Source organism: Ovis aries, chromosome 11, assembly GCF_016772045.2.
Source record: "Ovis aries strain OAR_USU_Benz2616 breed Rambouillet chromosome 11, ARS-UI_Ramb_v3.0, whole genome shotgun sequence".
Classification (NCBI taxonomy): domain Eukaryota; kingdom Metazoa; phylum Chordata; class Mammalia; order Artiodactyla; family Bovidae; genus Ovis; species Ovis aries.
Window position 1 is genome coordinate 3,890,841 of NC_056064.1, and position 16,422 is coordinate 3,907,262.

Consider the following 16,422-nt stretch of genomic DNA (forward strand, 5'->3'; position numbering starts at 1 on the left):
CAGATCCAATCCCATACTATTCTGCTTCATATTAATACATCTAGTGGTATCTGGAAACCTCATATTACAGCAAAAAGGCAAAACAAAACAATGTATTCCCAGAATATTAGCACATTCACACTGTTGTATGTGAAACTTGGCTCTTCATAAAGCTTGTCACTTAGACTGAAATCTCTCAAGCTAAAGCTGCCTTTTCTAGTTGAACATATGGTCTTATTTTGCTTCATGTACCATGTATGCTGGTATTCTGCAGCTGTTGGTTATTATTGTATTCTATAAATGTCACATAGATTAAGTTGGCTAAAAATGTTTGAATAGTCTATATCCTTATTGGATTTTTTTCATCTGTTTTATCATTTATTGGGAGTGCTAATGTTTCCAACTATATATTTATTAATGTTTCTCCCTTTACTCATGTTAGTTTTTACTTCATATATAGTGAAGGTGTATTTTTAGGTATATAAACATTTAGAAGTATTTTGCCTTTCTGGTGAATTGACAGCATAAAGTTTCAGCATTATGAAATGCTTATGTTCACTTCTGACAATACTTCATGTTTGAAGTCTATAGTCTCAATATCAATAGACACTATGTTTATGATTAGCATTTTTATGATATTTTCCTATCTTTTAAAACTATCTGTGATATTGTCTGTAATGACCATCTTTTGTAAACAGCGTGTAATTAGTTGGATCTTGCTTTGTTATACAATCTGATAATCTCTGTGTTTTAATTTAGGCGGCTTTATCTAATTACAATGAATATACTTTGTGGTTAACTATAACACTACTGTTTTGCCAACTGTTTTATGTTTGAGCTATTTCTATTCTTTGTTCCATGCTTCCTCTTTTCCTGCCTTTTCTTTGAATGTATACCTTTATTTCAGGTTCCATTTTATCTCCCTGGCTTACGTTTTTATTCCTGTTTGCTCTGAAGAAGATAATAAGTTACTTTAAATTACTACTGTCCACTACAAACTAATGGCATTTCATTTACAATTTTTGAATTATGCAGCAATATATTGATTATTAAATTTAATACTTCCGCACCATCTTTTGTGTTACTTTGAAATGCATTCAACTTACACATGTGGTTTAAATCAAACTGTACATTATTATTTACAGTTTAAATAAGTATCCCTTATTTAAGTAATTTAAAAAGTAAAAAAAAAAGTCTTTTATAATCAATTACATATTTACCAGTTCTGCCTTTCTTCATTCTTTTGTGCAAATCATGTTTCACCAATATCAAGGACCCCCTTTACCATTTCTTACAGGTGGGCTTCCCTGGTGGCTCAAATGGTAAAGAATCTGCCTGCAATTCTAGAGACCCAGGTTTGATCCCTGGGTTGGGAAGATCCCCAGAAAAGGGAATTGTAACCCACTCCAGTATTCTTGCATGGAGAATTCCATGGACAGAGAAGCCTGGCAGGCTACAGTTTATGGGGTTACAAAGATTTGGACATGACTGAGCAACTAACACACACACACACACACACACACACACACACACACACACAGTACAAGTGTGCTGGTGACGAATTCTCGTAACTTTCATCTGAAAATGCCTTTATTTGAGCTCTATTTTTAAACAAAAACAATCTTGTGTTTAAAATTCTACTCTGAGTTTTTTTTTTTTTCCTCCCCTTTCGACATTGAAGAAAAAACCATGGCCCATGGTCTTATGGTTTATATTTTGATGAGAAACCACTCCCCCAGGAATCCTAATAATCTTTTTTGCTCTGTTACTTTTAAATTTTTCTCTTTCTTTTTGGTTCTTGTGGAGAGAGAGAAAATTAGCTAAGATGGCATGATCAGACTCTCTCGCCCCAGGTTTTGTAGGTAATGACTGTGCCACAGCTGAGATCGCTTATAGCATTGCACTTGCACGTCACGAGCTGGTCGCTAGGTCACGGGCTACTTTGTGCTGCCTGCATATGTGAGCTCCACCTAGAAAGCGGTGTTATTACTGCTGTGTCAAGGCTGTGTCCCTTGCGTCAGTCATGAGAGGAGTGAATATAGCATGCCTGCTGCTATGGCTGCTATGCCAGCTGGGAGAGAACGAGCCTCAGTTCCAATAATTCCTCGAGTTTTCCTCCAGCTTCCCTGCTTTTACCTTGTCTATCTCAGGTTCAGCGAACAATGTGAACAGCAAGTCAACTGGCATCATGAACAAGATCGGCAATACAGTTTTCAGCAAAAGAATAATGGTTTCCATGTTTGGTTTTCTTTGTGTTTATTCTGACTGATGTTGCTGTGCTTCACAGTTTTGAGAGTTGACATTTTTCATAATAATTGGAAAATTTTCTGCCATTATTTTCTCAAATAGTTTTCTGTTCCAGCCTCTCTCTTTTATTCTGTAATCCCAATTATATTGTGTATATATTATATTATATTATATTACCTGATATCATCTCACAGTTCACTAAAGATTTTTCAACCGTTTCTCTTTCTATGCTTCAGTTTGGATAGTTTCTATTAATATTATTCTGTCTTCAAGTTCTTGAAGTTAATACTCTTTACTTCTTGGGTTTTTACCTGTTGTTAAACTCACCCACTAAACTTTTCATTTTAGATGTTATGTTTTTCAGGTCAAGGATTTCCAATTCTTTACTGATATCCTCCTATCTATGTACTATGTTCATATATTTCTATAAAATTTAAGAACATATCTATGATCTATCTAAACTCTTTGTCATAATTGCAAGATCTCTGTCACCTTGCTGTATGTTTCCATAAATTTTTTATCCTGGTTTTGAATCATATCTCCTTGCTTCCTCACTTGTCTAGTAATATTTTACTATATGATACACATTGCATACACTATATTGTTTATAACATAGATTTTATTACCTTGTTTAGATTTGTTACAGAATTACTTTATTAGCACATCCACTCCATTTTTTTGGTTTTATTTTTCATGTTTCTTAGAACTCCAATGTCCTAGTTGGACTCTCAGTTCAACTTAGAATCTTAGTTCATCTCATAGCTCCCCCTTATCTATTATTTGCAAAATCTATAGATAGAGAATCATCCTTAACATTAATTGCTTAACATTTCATGGAATAATCAAGAAAATTCCTATGAAGATTTCTGGATCCCCTTCTCTGTGCAGCTTCCTCCTTTCTTGTCTGCCTGAAAGCTAGATTTCTTCTCAATAACTCCAAATTCTCATCTCTGTCTTCTTAGCTCAGCAAAATGTTCTGCTTAATACAGGCTCCACTTCCCTTCACTGAGGTTCAAAAACTCCTCCAAACAGAAAATCAATGCAGTTGCAGGCCTAATCCCATGTCTTTTTCTTGTGTCTGGAATCACAGATGTATACTGTCTATTGCTCAGTGTCTGAAACCAGTTGCTTCATACAGTTTTCTCAGATTTCTCTTTCTTTTTTTTTTTCTTTTTTATAGTGGGAGAACTTATCTGAAACTAGGAACTTGATCATGGAATAGAGAAGTTCTAAAGCTACTCTTTCACCTTATTTATCTCAGGATCTTTGTAAAGTATAAAATCCCCTGTTCCTTTTATGTTTCAGCCATTTTGTTATGCATAACAAAATGTATGTCATAATAGTCAATAAATGTTTTCCTGGTCTTAAATGTTCACTTATTGAAAGATTTAACTCCTAGTTTATAGACTTCTGGTTTACCTCCTGTGTTATCAATATCTTAAAAAATTTCAAAGTCCATCTAGTGACATAAAATATCCTCAGTTCTTTGATATGTTTCTCTTCAAAGGCTTTTTATTCTTCTTCAGGTCTATGACTGTTTTTTATAGTTACTCTCTGGATTTTGTCATCACTTGAAATATATTTTACCTCTTCAATGATAAATTCAGACAACTATGTCTTCAAAACAGACTTCTATTCTTTTACTCAGTTGCTCCAATATCTTCAGTCATTTGACTTCCATAGGACCTCTAATGTGTACGTATTTATATCAACTGTCTCCCTATAACTTCCTTCTGACTTAATTTCTTTTGATGTGCATCAGATTCCATTTCAACAATATTCTTGCCAAAACCCTCAGCAATCACATTTACTTGACTCCTGCACCCTACTGTACCAAAACAAAACAAAACATGATACTTGGCTTCCATTTATTCATCTTCTCTGTTGTAGGCTGCTAAACGTTGGACAAAAATAGCACCTTATTCAGATTAGTGATGCTGAAATTTATGATTCACAGCCTCCCATGAGACTTCAATTTGCCACAACACATCAGTGTGTCTTGTTTGGTTCCTTTCCCATTTACCACAGAAACTATGTCAAATATATTTACTTTCTTCTTAAACTGACTCTTTCACTCACTATCTCCTTCTTAATCAGTGTCCTGCTCTGAATGGCAGTCATCAACTGATAAGTTTTTCAATTCCTATCACCAAACAGACCAATAATAACACTCATCCTGCCCATCTCTCCTGCAATAATGAAATGTGTCCCTTCTGCCCAAGTTTGTGAAATGCATTCTCACTGTCTTCTGTCTCTTCAAAGACTCTCCCTCTAGTGGCTTCTTTTTGTTAGAATCTAAATATGTTTAAGTCTCTCTTCCCAGAAGTCCCTTTTAATCCCAGGTCCCTCTTTGCTGTTTTTGTTCAGTCTTAAGCTGTATCCAACTCTTTGAGACCCCATGGACTGTAGCATGCCAAGCTTCTCTGTCCTCTGCTATCTCCCAGAGTTTGCTCAATTCATGTCCATTGAGTCAGTGATACTATATTATTTCTTTCCTCTTGCTCATAGAGAGACTCTAGAGACAGATTATCTCTGTGTGTATCCCAGATCTGCCACTTATTAGTTAATTACAATTAATGTAATGCTTTTAGAAACTCATTTAATCTGACTGTGATTTCTTCTTCTGTAGTACCTTATAAGATAGACTGAAAATATATATATATATATAGCATTTGTAAATGGGTAGAAGATAAAGTGCTTAATAAGTCTTGGATATAATAATCCTAAGTATCATTGAAAGTGTTAGTTAAGTCAAACTCCCTGACAAGACTGAAAACAAGTTGCATTTACTTTCTTATCTCTGTCTCAGCACTTAGGACTCAGCAATCTGGCAGCCATGTCAAACGTTTGGTAAAATGTTCTTGCTGAGCCATTTACTCAATTGAACAGGTATTTCTGTCTGTATCTTTCCTGACTTTGGGCAGTATTTGACATTGCTGATCATTTGTACCTCCTATAGCATTCCATTCTTTTTCTTTCAGTGAAGTCACACTCTGGGTTTTCTTCTGGATATTCCTTCTTACTATATTTTGCATTTTCTTTTGAAAATTTCAGTGTTTTAAAAAATCTTAAATGTCAGGTTCTCCAGGATTCTCCTTTAAATCTCTCTGATCTCACTATCCGTATGCCCTCAATACATTTGCTGATTATTTATGAATCTTGGTCTTCAGCTGAAGCCTGTCTCCTGAGTACCAGATCAATTCAGCTACTAAAATCTCCACAGGAATCTTATATTCAGCACATATAAAAATTAACTCATCTTTGCCTCCCTAAGCTGATTGTATATTCTTTAGTTCAACCTTACATAGCATGGCCAATGAAGAACTCCAGAGACCATTATTCATTTTGCAGTAAGCAAGGGAGGAGAGTTAATATAAAATTCAACTTAAAGCTGTGCCCCCTGTATTTGCATAATATGGTCATCTATTCAATATCTACAGCCATGAAATTAAAAGATGCTTACTCCTTGGAAGAAAAGTTACGACCAACCTAGATAGCATATTGAAAAGCTGAGATATTACTTTGCCAACAAAGGTCCATCTAGTCAAAGCTATAGTTTTTCCAGTGGTCATGTACAGATGTGAGAGTTGGACTGTGAAGAAAGCTGAGGGCCAAAGAATTGATGCTTTTGAACTGTGGTGTTGGAGAAGACTCTTGAGAGTCCCTTGGACTGCAAGGAGATCCAACCAGTCCATTCTGAAGGAGATCAGCCCTGAGTGTGCTTTGGAGGGAGTGATGCCAAAGCTGAAGCTCCAGTACTTTGGCCACATCATGCGAAGAGTTGACTCATTGGAAAAGACTCTGATGCTGCGAGGGACTGGGGGCAGGAGGAGAAGGGGACGACAGAGGATGAGATGGCTGGATGGCATCATGGACTCAATGGACGTGAGTTTGGGTGAACTCCAGGAGTTGGTGATGGACAAGGAGGCCTGGCGTGCTGAGATTCATGGGGTCTCAAAGAGTTGGACACAACTGAGTGACTGAACCGAACTGAACTGATCCTATATCTGAGTTAAAATCCCATATGTTATGTTGGATTCTGCTCTCCATGACACCCTGTCAAGCACTGTCAACTCCAATTTCTACTTCTCTCATAGTCCCATCCTCCTCCCAACTTCCAGCGCAACTTCTCCTCCTAGACATGTCCTGATTCTTTTAATATGAAGCCCAAACGTCACACAATTTAGAATTTTCAGGTACTGTCCTATTTTACCACTCTGGCTTCAACTCTAGCTACTCTTTCTTAATACTCAACAATCAAGTTGTACTGCAAGTTTTTCAACTGTGCTATGCGTTATCTTACCTCTAGGTGTCTAGTCATGCTTTTCACTCTCCTTGGAATAATCTACTTATTCTTTTCCCTAGGAAGGCTTAGTTTAATCTTCCGTAATGTAGACTCTAGACAAGAACATGATTTCAAGAGGTTTATGTAGGAGATAATCTCAAAAGACATGATAGAAAAGTGGGCGAAACAGAAGGAAAGAAAGGTGAAACAGAGTATCTTAGTGACCATGTTACCACTATGGGCAGTGGGAACTCAATTACACTGGAAACTTTTGGGACATAACATAGAGCACATTTCAGAACAGTCCCACATAAACAGCAAATTAGAGTTCTAAGCTTGCAGTACCTTTCTCTTCCCCTTGCAGGGTTCTTGTTTTTTTTTTTTTGTTTGTTTGTTTTTTTGTTTTTTTGTTTTTTTTTCCCAGCATGGCCCCCAAACACCAGTTTTCACTTCCATTCCAAGCTAAGAAACTGAAAACAGTGAGGCTGACTCTTGCCTCCAGGCTGGATGAGGCATCTGCTTCTTCAAACTTGCTGAAGGAAGAAAAAGAACAGCAAGAAGCAATCAAACATATTGACAAGGTACACAATGAAATAGACAGACTTAATGAACAAGCCAGTGAAGAGATTTTGAAAGCAGAACAGAAATATAGCAAACTCCGCCAACCACTTTTTTCAGAAGAGGTCAAACTGACTGTCAAAATCCCACATTTGGGGGTAACAACATATGTTTACCATCCACAAGTGTCTGCACTGCTTGGAGAGGAGGATGAAAAGGTGCTGCATTATCTGACAAGAGTTGAAGTGACAGAATTTGAAGACATTAAATCACGTTAAAGAATATATTTTTATTTTGATGAAAACTCTTACTTAAAAAATAAACTTCTCTCCAAAGAATTTCATCTGAATAAGAGTGGTGATCCATCTTCAAATTCCATTAAAATTAAATGGAAACTTGGAAAGGATTTGATGAAATGATCAAGTCAAACACAGAATCAAGCCAGCAGGAAGAGAGAGCATGAGGAACCAGAAAGCTTCTTCACCTGGTTTACTGATCATTCTGATGCAGGTGCAGCTGAGTTAGGAGAGGTCATCAAAGATGATATTTGGCCAAATCCATTACAGTACCGCTTGGTTCCTCTCATGGATAATGAGGAAGGGGAAGGAGAAGAAGACAATGATGAGGATGAAGAGGAAGAAGGATTGGAAGACATTGATGATGAAGGGGATGAGGATGAGGAAAGGCGAAGAAGATGGCTGATGGAACACTGATGGATTCCAACCTTTTAAAATTCCCTCCAGTCCCTGGAAGCAAGTTGCTGTCTTTTTGTTGTTGTTGTTGTTGTTGTTGTTGTTTTCCTTCTCCTCTTGGGTTCAGTTGCCCTCTTTTTGAGGTCTTTTTTCTCCTTTATACCACAGTTCACAACTTATTTTGGAGGAAAATATCTTCAGCAGAATTCAGTGGGAAAAGAGTCTCTACCTTTTCCTTTTCCAAATTCATTTTTATTCCTTCCTGTCTCAACAAGAACTTTAAAGGATCAACACCACCATGCTCTGTGGGGGGAGAGGGGGCCGGGAGAAACCTCCAGCTCCCTTAGCTCTGCTGGAAACTGGAGGGTGCTAGGGCCTGTGCAATATTGCATGAAATTCTAGCTTTTTTCCTCCTTTCTCCATATATTGGGTTCAGAGATGACACTATATCTCTATGTGAATATGGACAGTTAGCATTTGCCAACATGTATCTGTCTACTTTCTCTTGTTTAAAAAGAGGAAGAAAAAAAAAACACCTTTAAAAACTGGGGTTATAGAAGGTCAGCAAATGGTCAGTTTGAGATGTTTGAGTGGGTTAAGTGGGCATTTTGACAACATGGCTTCTCCTTTGGTGTGTTTAACTGTGATGTTTAATGGACATCTTTGCAGTTTAAGATGACACTTTTAAAATAAAATTCTTTCCTAATGATGGCTTGAGCCCTCCTACTCAATGGGAGAATCAGCAGAGCCTGTAGGATCTTATTTGCAGTTGATATTCTCTATTGCAACTTTATTCCTGTTTATTTTTGAATTTTTCTTTTGTTTCACTGGAAAAGAAAGGTGACGCTCAGTTTTAAACATTAAAAGTGTACAAGTTGCTTTGTTACAATAAAACTAAATGTGTACACACACACACACACACACACACACACACAGAGCAAATTATTCGGGCTACCCATTTTCCATGTTTTCTTCCTCTTTGACTGAGAACATTTCCTGAGGGATCATTTCTCCAACCTGACTGTGGACAGACAGGGTAGACTTGAGAAACCTCTAAGGTAGAGCATGGCAGCTGTTAAAAGTAGATCATCAGCATGCACTGGGAACACATATAGGAAACCAAATCTAATCACTGATACTCCTTTAATATTCCTCTCCTGTGTAACTTTAAGTTCTTTATTACCTTTATCTTGTTAATTAGCACATCTTAGTGTGAGAAATTACAATTAAACAGTAAGTCACTATAGCCATGTGTCTAGTTCAACATGGTTTCCCTAAACCCTGGCCCTGCATAGATACTTCCTGCACCTTTTGACTGAACTCTCTTTTGTTGAATGGGTATTTTAAGTTTGGTAGCAGTAGCTACACACCTTTAAAGATCAGTCAAGATACTGTAGACTTTGTTTTCTTGCTTTCTGCCTCATTCAGGTAGAATCTTGTTTGGAAAATATCTGGTATTTGTAAATGACTTTGCAGTAAGGTGCAAGTCACTGTTGAAATATCAAAAAGTAATTGCTAAAACATGGTTTTCTTATACTATGTAACCTGTATCATTTCTTCATCATTAACCTTCCATCCTGAAATGTTGTTTCAAACACTTCCTTCAAATGCTCACATTTGAGAAATGCCAGAGACAAACATTTATGCTATAAAATAAATGGAAATGTCATTTTTAATATGTTCCAAGTGTGTGGTACTTGTACAAATTGGGTCTAATTGTATCATCTGGTGAGATTTCCTCTCCAAAGACAACTAATTGAATGGCAGTGAGTTCTGGGTGAAATAACCAGACATTTCCAGTCTGAATGAATGGCTTTGTGTCAAACATTGAAAAGCTGAACCATTATATGCTGTTTCCAGATTTATGTTGCCCAAATGGAGTTAAGTTATCTTGTTTTTCTTCACAGCTTCCATTTTTTAAAATTTATTTATTCATTTTAATTGGAGGCTAATTACTGTACAATAATGTAGTGTTTTTTTCCATACATTGACATGAATCAGCCACGGGTGTACATGTGTTTCCCATCCTGAACCCCCCCCCCCCCACCTCCTTCTTCATCCATTTAGCAGGAAAAGCCATCACTTCCTTCCTCAGCACCAAATATATTATGGATCCTGTAACCGAAAGTGTCAAGTCAATTTTCTCTACTCTAAAACCATCAATACAAACATTTGTTTGTTTCTCATTTTTCATACCTCGATGGTAACATTAAAATTATATTTAGAAGTTCTAGTTATTTCTATGTGACAATCACCAAGTTTGGCATTTCACACATTAATTTAGCCCTTAGTGAAAATGAGATACTTATACATATAGAAAGAGATTTAAATTGAAAAATTTGTGCAAAGCTAGTAGAGATATAATTAGCATGTGATTCAAGTCTAATTCAAAGCCAGGACCCTTATCCTCTACATCTTGCTGATTTTTCCATCCTTCCTCTAGAGCCAAAATTTCTTCAGATACTAATAAAGAGCATCTGACTACAGTCTTGAAATTTCTCTGTTTCACAGATGAGAAAACTAAGGTCAGTTCAGTTGCTCAGTCATGTTTGACTCTTACAAACCCATGGACTATAGCATGCCAGGCTTCCCTGTGCATCACAAACTCCTGAAGCTTGCTCAAACTCATGTCCGTCGAGTCGCTGATGCCAACCACCCATCTCATCCTCTGTTGTCCCCTTCTCCTCCTGCCTTCAATCTTTCCCAGCATCAGGGTCTTTTCCAATGAGTCAGTTCTTCATATGGCCAAAATATGGGAGCTTCAGCTTCAGTATCAGTCCTTCCAATGAATATTCAATACTGATTTCTTTAGAATAGACTGGCTTGATCTCCTAGAAGTCCAAGGGACTTTCAATAGTCTTCTCCAAAACCACAGTTCAAAAGCATCAGTTCTTCAGTGTTCAGCTTTCTTTACGGTCAAAGTTTAACATCCTTACATGACTACTGTAAAAACCATAGCTTTGACTAGAGGGAACTTTGTTGGCAAAGTAATGTCTCTGTTTTTTAATATGCTGTCTGGGTTGATCATAATGTTCCTTCAAAGGAGTAAGCATCTTTTTATTTCAGGGCTGCAGTCACCATTGCAGTGATTTTGGAGCCCCCCAAAACAGGCTCACTGTTTCCATTGTTTCCCCATCTCTTTGCCATTAAGTGATGGGACTGGATGCTATAGTCTTCGTTTCTTGAATCCTGAGTTTTAAGCCAACATTTTCAATCTCCTCTTTCACTTTCATAAAAGAGCTCTTTAGTTCCTCTTTGCTCTCTACCATCATAGTGGTGTCATCTGCATATCTGAGGTTATTGATATTTCTCTGAGCAATCTTCATTACAGCTTGTGTTTCATCCTGCCTGGCATCTCTCATGATGTACTCTGCATAGAAGTTAAAACAGCAGGGTGACAATATACAGTCTTGACATACTCCTTCCCAATTTGGAACCAGTCCATTATCCCATATCCAGTCTTAACTGTTGCTTCTTGACCTGCATACAGATTTCTCAGGAGGCAGGTAAGGTAGTTTGGTACTCCCATGTCTTGAAGAATTTTCCACAGTTTGTGGTGATCAACTCCAGCAAAGGCTTTGGCGTAGTCAATAAATCAGAGATAGAGGTTTTTCTGGAACTCTCTTGCTTTTTTGATGATCCACAGATGTTCGCAATTTAATCTCTGGTTCCTGTGCCTCTTCTAAATCCAACTTGAACACCTGAAATTTCATGCTTCATGTACTATTGAAGCCTCTCTTGGAGAATTGTAAGCACTACTTTGCTAGTGTGTGAGATAAGTGCAATTGTGCAGTAGTTTGAACATTCTTTGGCTTTGCCTTTCTTTGGGATTGGAATGAAAACTGACCTTTCCCAGTCCTGTGGCCACTGCTGAGTTTTTTCAAATTTGCTGGTATTTTGAGTGCAGCCCTTGCACAGCATCATCTTTTAGGACTTAATAGAGTTCAGCTGGGATTCCATCACCTCCAAGAGCTTTGTTCATAGTGATGCTTCTTAAGGCCCACCTGACTTCAGACTCCAGGATGTCTGGCTGTAGGTGAGTGATCACATCACCATACTTATCTGGGTCATGAAGATCTTTTATGTATAGTTTACTCTGTATTCTTTCCACCTCTTCTTAATATCTTCTGCTTCTGTTAGGTCCATGCCATTTCTGTCCTTTACTGAGCCCATCTTTGCATGAAATGTTCCCTTGGTATCTCTAATTTTATTGAAGAGATCTCTAGTCATTCCCATTCTACTGTTTTCCTCTATTTCTTTGCATTGACCATTGAGGAAGGCTTTCTTTCCTCTCCTTGCTCTTCTTTGGAACTCTGTAATAACATGTGTGTATCTTTCCTTTTCTCCTTTACTTTCTACTTCTCTTCTTTTCTCAGCTATTCTCCTCAGACATTTTGCCTTTTTGCCCTTTTGCATTTCTTTTTCTTGTATCTGCTACTGTAGACAAGAATCCCATAGAGGAAATGGAGTAGTCCTCATAGTCAACAAAAGAATCTGAAATGTAGTTCTTTGTTGCAATCTCAAAAATGACAGAATAATCTATGTTAATTTCCAAGACAAACCATTCAATATCACAGTAATCAAAGTATATGCCCTGACCACTAAGAAGCTGAAGTTGAACGGTTCTATGATGACCTCTAAGACCTTCTATAACTAACACCCCCAAAAATGTCCTTTTCATCATAGGGGACTGGAATGCAGAAGTAGGAAGTTAAGAGATACCTGGAGTGACAGACAAGTTTGGCCTGGGAGTACAAAATGAAGCAGCAAAAAGGCTAACAAAGTCTTGCCAAGAGAATGCACTGGTCATAGCAAACACCCTCTTCCAACAACGTAAGAAACGACTCTACACATGGGCATAACCAGATGGCCAATACTGAAGTCAGATTGATTATGTTCTTTGCAATTGAAGATGGAGAAGTTCTATACAGTCAGCAAAGCCTGGGAACTGACTGTGAGGCAGACCATGAACTCCTTGTTGTAAAATTTAAACTTGAATTGAAGAAGGTAGAAAAAAAACCAGTGGACCATTCAGGTATGACCTAAATCAAACCTCTTACAATTATACAGTGAAATTGACAAATAGATTCAAAAGATTAGATGTGATAGAGTGCCTGAAGAACTATGGATGGAGGTTCATGACATGGTACAGGAGGCCGTTATCAAAAACATCCCCAAGAAAAAAGAAATGCATATGTAATTAGGGATAGAAGTTAAATAAAATTTTATGGAATAAGAAGTGTAAGATTTTAATTACTTCATAAAAAGATCTTATTGGATTCTGATCAGCATTCTTATTTAATGATAATTTTGAACCTTGATTGATTTTTCTATTGTATTGGTAACTCTTTCTACCTTGGTATAATATACAAAAATGACAGATGCTTTTGTATCTTCATTAGCATCATAAAACTCAGTTGTAGTTGTGTAACATAAAAAGGGAGCTGATCTGAAAGGCAGACAATGATTGTGTTGAGAATATTGGAATAAAATAGTTTGCTGTAAAGAAATCAAGATAAAGGATCTAATTCTGCAATTTTTATTTACATTGTATCTGCATCTATGTGTGGAGGAAGCATATAATGCAAAACTTAAGAAGGTAATAACCACAATCATAAGTTAAAATTATTAAGTGCATACTTTGAGACAGATAGTTGTAAGTGCCTTATGAATATCAGTTCACTCGATCCTCATACAAGTCTATCGAATAAGCACCAATAATTGACCCCATTTTACTGATAAGCATAGAAATACAGATTAATTTTCTGAAGACCACACAATCAATAAGAGCAAAGTCAGAATATAAATCTGGGAAGTTTGGCTTCAAAGTCCATGTTTAATGGAGAAGAACAAACTTGACTCGCTCTAACCTTAGTGCTCCTTTGCCTGTGCTTAGTCATGCTGGCTCTGCAACTTTGCTAAGTCACTTCAGTCATATCTGACTCTGCGTGACCCCATAGACAGCAGGCCACCAGGCTCCCCTGTGCCTGGGATTCTCCAGGCAAGAACACTGGCGTGGATTGCCATTTCCTTCTCCAATGCATGAAAGTGAAAAGTGCAAGGGAAGTCGCTCAGTTGTGTCTAATTCTTTGTGGTCCCATGGACTGCAGCCTACCAGGCTCCTCCGTCCAAAGGATTTTCCAGGAAAGAGTACTGGGTGGGGTGCCATCGCCTTCTCTGGCAACTTGTCTAGTCAAACAGTAAAAGAATGTTCCATATAGCTTAAAATATACATAATAGCCTTTTCTCAAGACTCTGCCTCCCAGGCTTGACCTTTAAGCCATAACACTTTTCATTCACACATAGATAAAAAGCTGGAGAACAGAAAATAACCCTTGCCTTGCTGAGAGCTTTCAGGAACACTGACCAGACCTAACTGGACAGCTGCAAGAACATAGGATTATCACATTCCCTCTGGAGTCTGGTCAGGACCAGGAGATCTGCAACAACCAACCGCATCCCCTCTCCTTTTGGTACAAAAGAAGCTTGATTTCTAACTCTGGCAAGATGGTTCTTTGGGACACTAATCCATCATCTATTTCTGCTGGCTTTCTGAATAAAGTCTCTATTCTTTGCCTCATCACTTCATCTCTCTGTATATTGACCTGCATGCAGTGAGCAGTGCAAGCTTGGGCTTAGTAACACATGTACTAACCTTTAGACTGCATGCCAACAAGCAGATTATGGTTTAAGTCAAGGGGCCAAATAACTTTAATACAAGTCTCAAAGAGTTTTGGCAAAACAATATGGCAAGAAATATCAAAGTAATGAATGATGGCAAAGGCTTTATGAAGATCATAACTTTAAAAATAGGCCTTAAGGATAGATTAGTTTTTGTAAGCAGGGATGGTTTGAAGACAAATGAATTTACAAAGAATAGATATCTTAAGCAACAACAAAAAAACTAAGAACTTGCTAAAAATTGGGGAAAAAACTGAAAGCCCATCATGGTCTGCATGTTAGAGGAGTAGTAGGAAATAAAGTTACCAAGATGGTTATGCAAACAGCAATGAACCTGGGAAAAGAGAGTCAAGCCTCAATTATGCTACTTGCATACTGGATAACCTTGATCAAGACCAGTAATCTCTCTTGGCTTCAAGTCGTTTTGCAAAGTCCCACCTAACACTGCTGTTTTGAGGATTAAACGAGGATCCAAATGTTGCAGAATGTTGATTGTGATCTGTGACCATATTGTGGAAATAAGTGACTATCATATGGAAGGGATGCCACTAAAGACTTCTAAGAAGGAGAATTAGAGAGTGGTATAACCAGAATTGCCTAGAGTCCAGTCCAGAGGCAGGTATGGGTTAAACTGGAACATGAAGAGCAGGGTTAAAGACTGGGAAATGCGTTAATAGTTTATTAAATTTGGTTGTGATATAATGAAGATCCAAACTCAGCACTAACAACTGGGCTTGAAATAAACAGAGCCTTCAGACACATTACAGAATTATAAAAAACTGATTTCACACTTGATTTTGATGGAAATGGAGAACAAAAAATTACTTTACCATAATTCTGAAACTTAAGACCAGGTGAGTAAGAGAATGTGTTAGTTGCTCAGCCATGTCCGAATCTTTGAGACCCCATAGACTGTAGCCATCAGGCTCCTCTGTCCATGGAATTCTCTAGACAAGAATATTGGAGTGGGTAGCCATCACCCTTCTCCAGGGGATCTTCCTGGAGATCATCAAAAGCCTCTTAATGAAAGTGAAAGAGGAGAGTGAAAAAGTGGGATTAAAGCTCAACATTCAGAAAACTAAGATCATGATATCCGGCCCAATCACTTCATGGCAAATAGACGGGGAAACAGTGGAAACAGTGGCTGACTTTATTTGGGGGGGCTCCAAAATCACTGCAGATGGTGAATGCAGCCATGAAATTAAAAGACACATACTTCTTGGAAGGAAAGTTATGACCAACCTAGACAGCATATTAAAAAGCAGAGATATTACTTTGCCAACAAAGGTCCATCTTGTCAAGGCTATGGTTTTCCCAGTAGTCATGTATGGATGTGAGAGTTGGACCATAAAGAAAGCTGAATGCCAAAGAATTGATGCTTTTGAGCTGGGGTGTTGGAGAAGACTCTTGAGAGTCCCTTGGACTGCGCAGAGGTCCAACCAGTCCTGAGTGTTCATTGGAAGGACTGATGTTGAAGCTGAAACTCCAATACTTTGGCGACCTGATGCAAAGAGCTGACTCATTGGAAAAGACCCTGATGCTGGGAAAGATTGAGGGCGGGAGGAGAAGGGGATGACAGAGGATGAGATGGTTGTATGGTATCACTGACTCAATGGACATGAGTTTGAGTAAACTCTGGGAGTTGGTGATGGACAGGGAGGCCTGGCATGCTGTGGTCTATGGGGTCCCAAAGAGTTGGACACAGCTGAGTGACTGAACTGAACTGAGCCATTACCCTTCTCCAGGGGATCTTCCTGACCCAGGGATCAAACCCAGGTCTCCTACACTGCAGGCAGATTCTTTACTATCTGAGCCACCAGGAAAGTGCCTAGTAAGAGAGTAATTATCAACAAAAGAAAATCTTGATGAAAAAAAGTTTTTCTTGAGAAAGAACATGAGTTAAGTTCAAGGAACTGGTGAGAACTCTTGGTTAAGTTATCCTGCAAGCATTGAATATGTACATTTGTGGCCAAGGAAAGA

General features: G+C 38.0%; 1 pseudogene; it reads left to right on the plus strand.

The window, feature by feature from the left end:
• The first annotated feature begins 6,910 nt into the window (after nucleotides 1–6,910).
• LOC101120097 (protein SET-like) lies at nucleotides 6,911–16,023 on the plus strand (annotated as a pseudogene).
• Nucleotides 16,024–16,422: the final 399 nt, after the last annotated feature.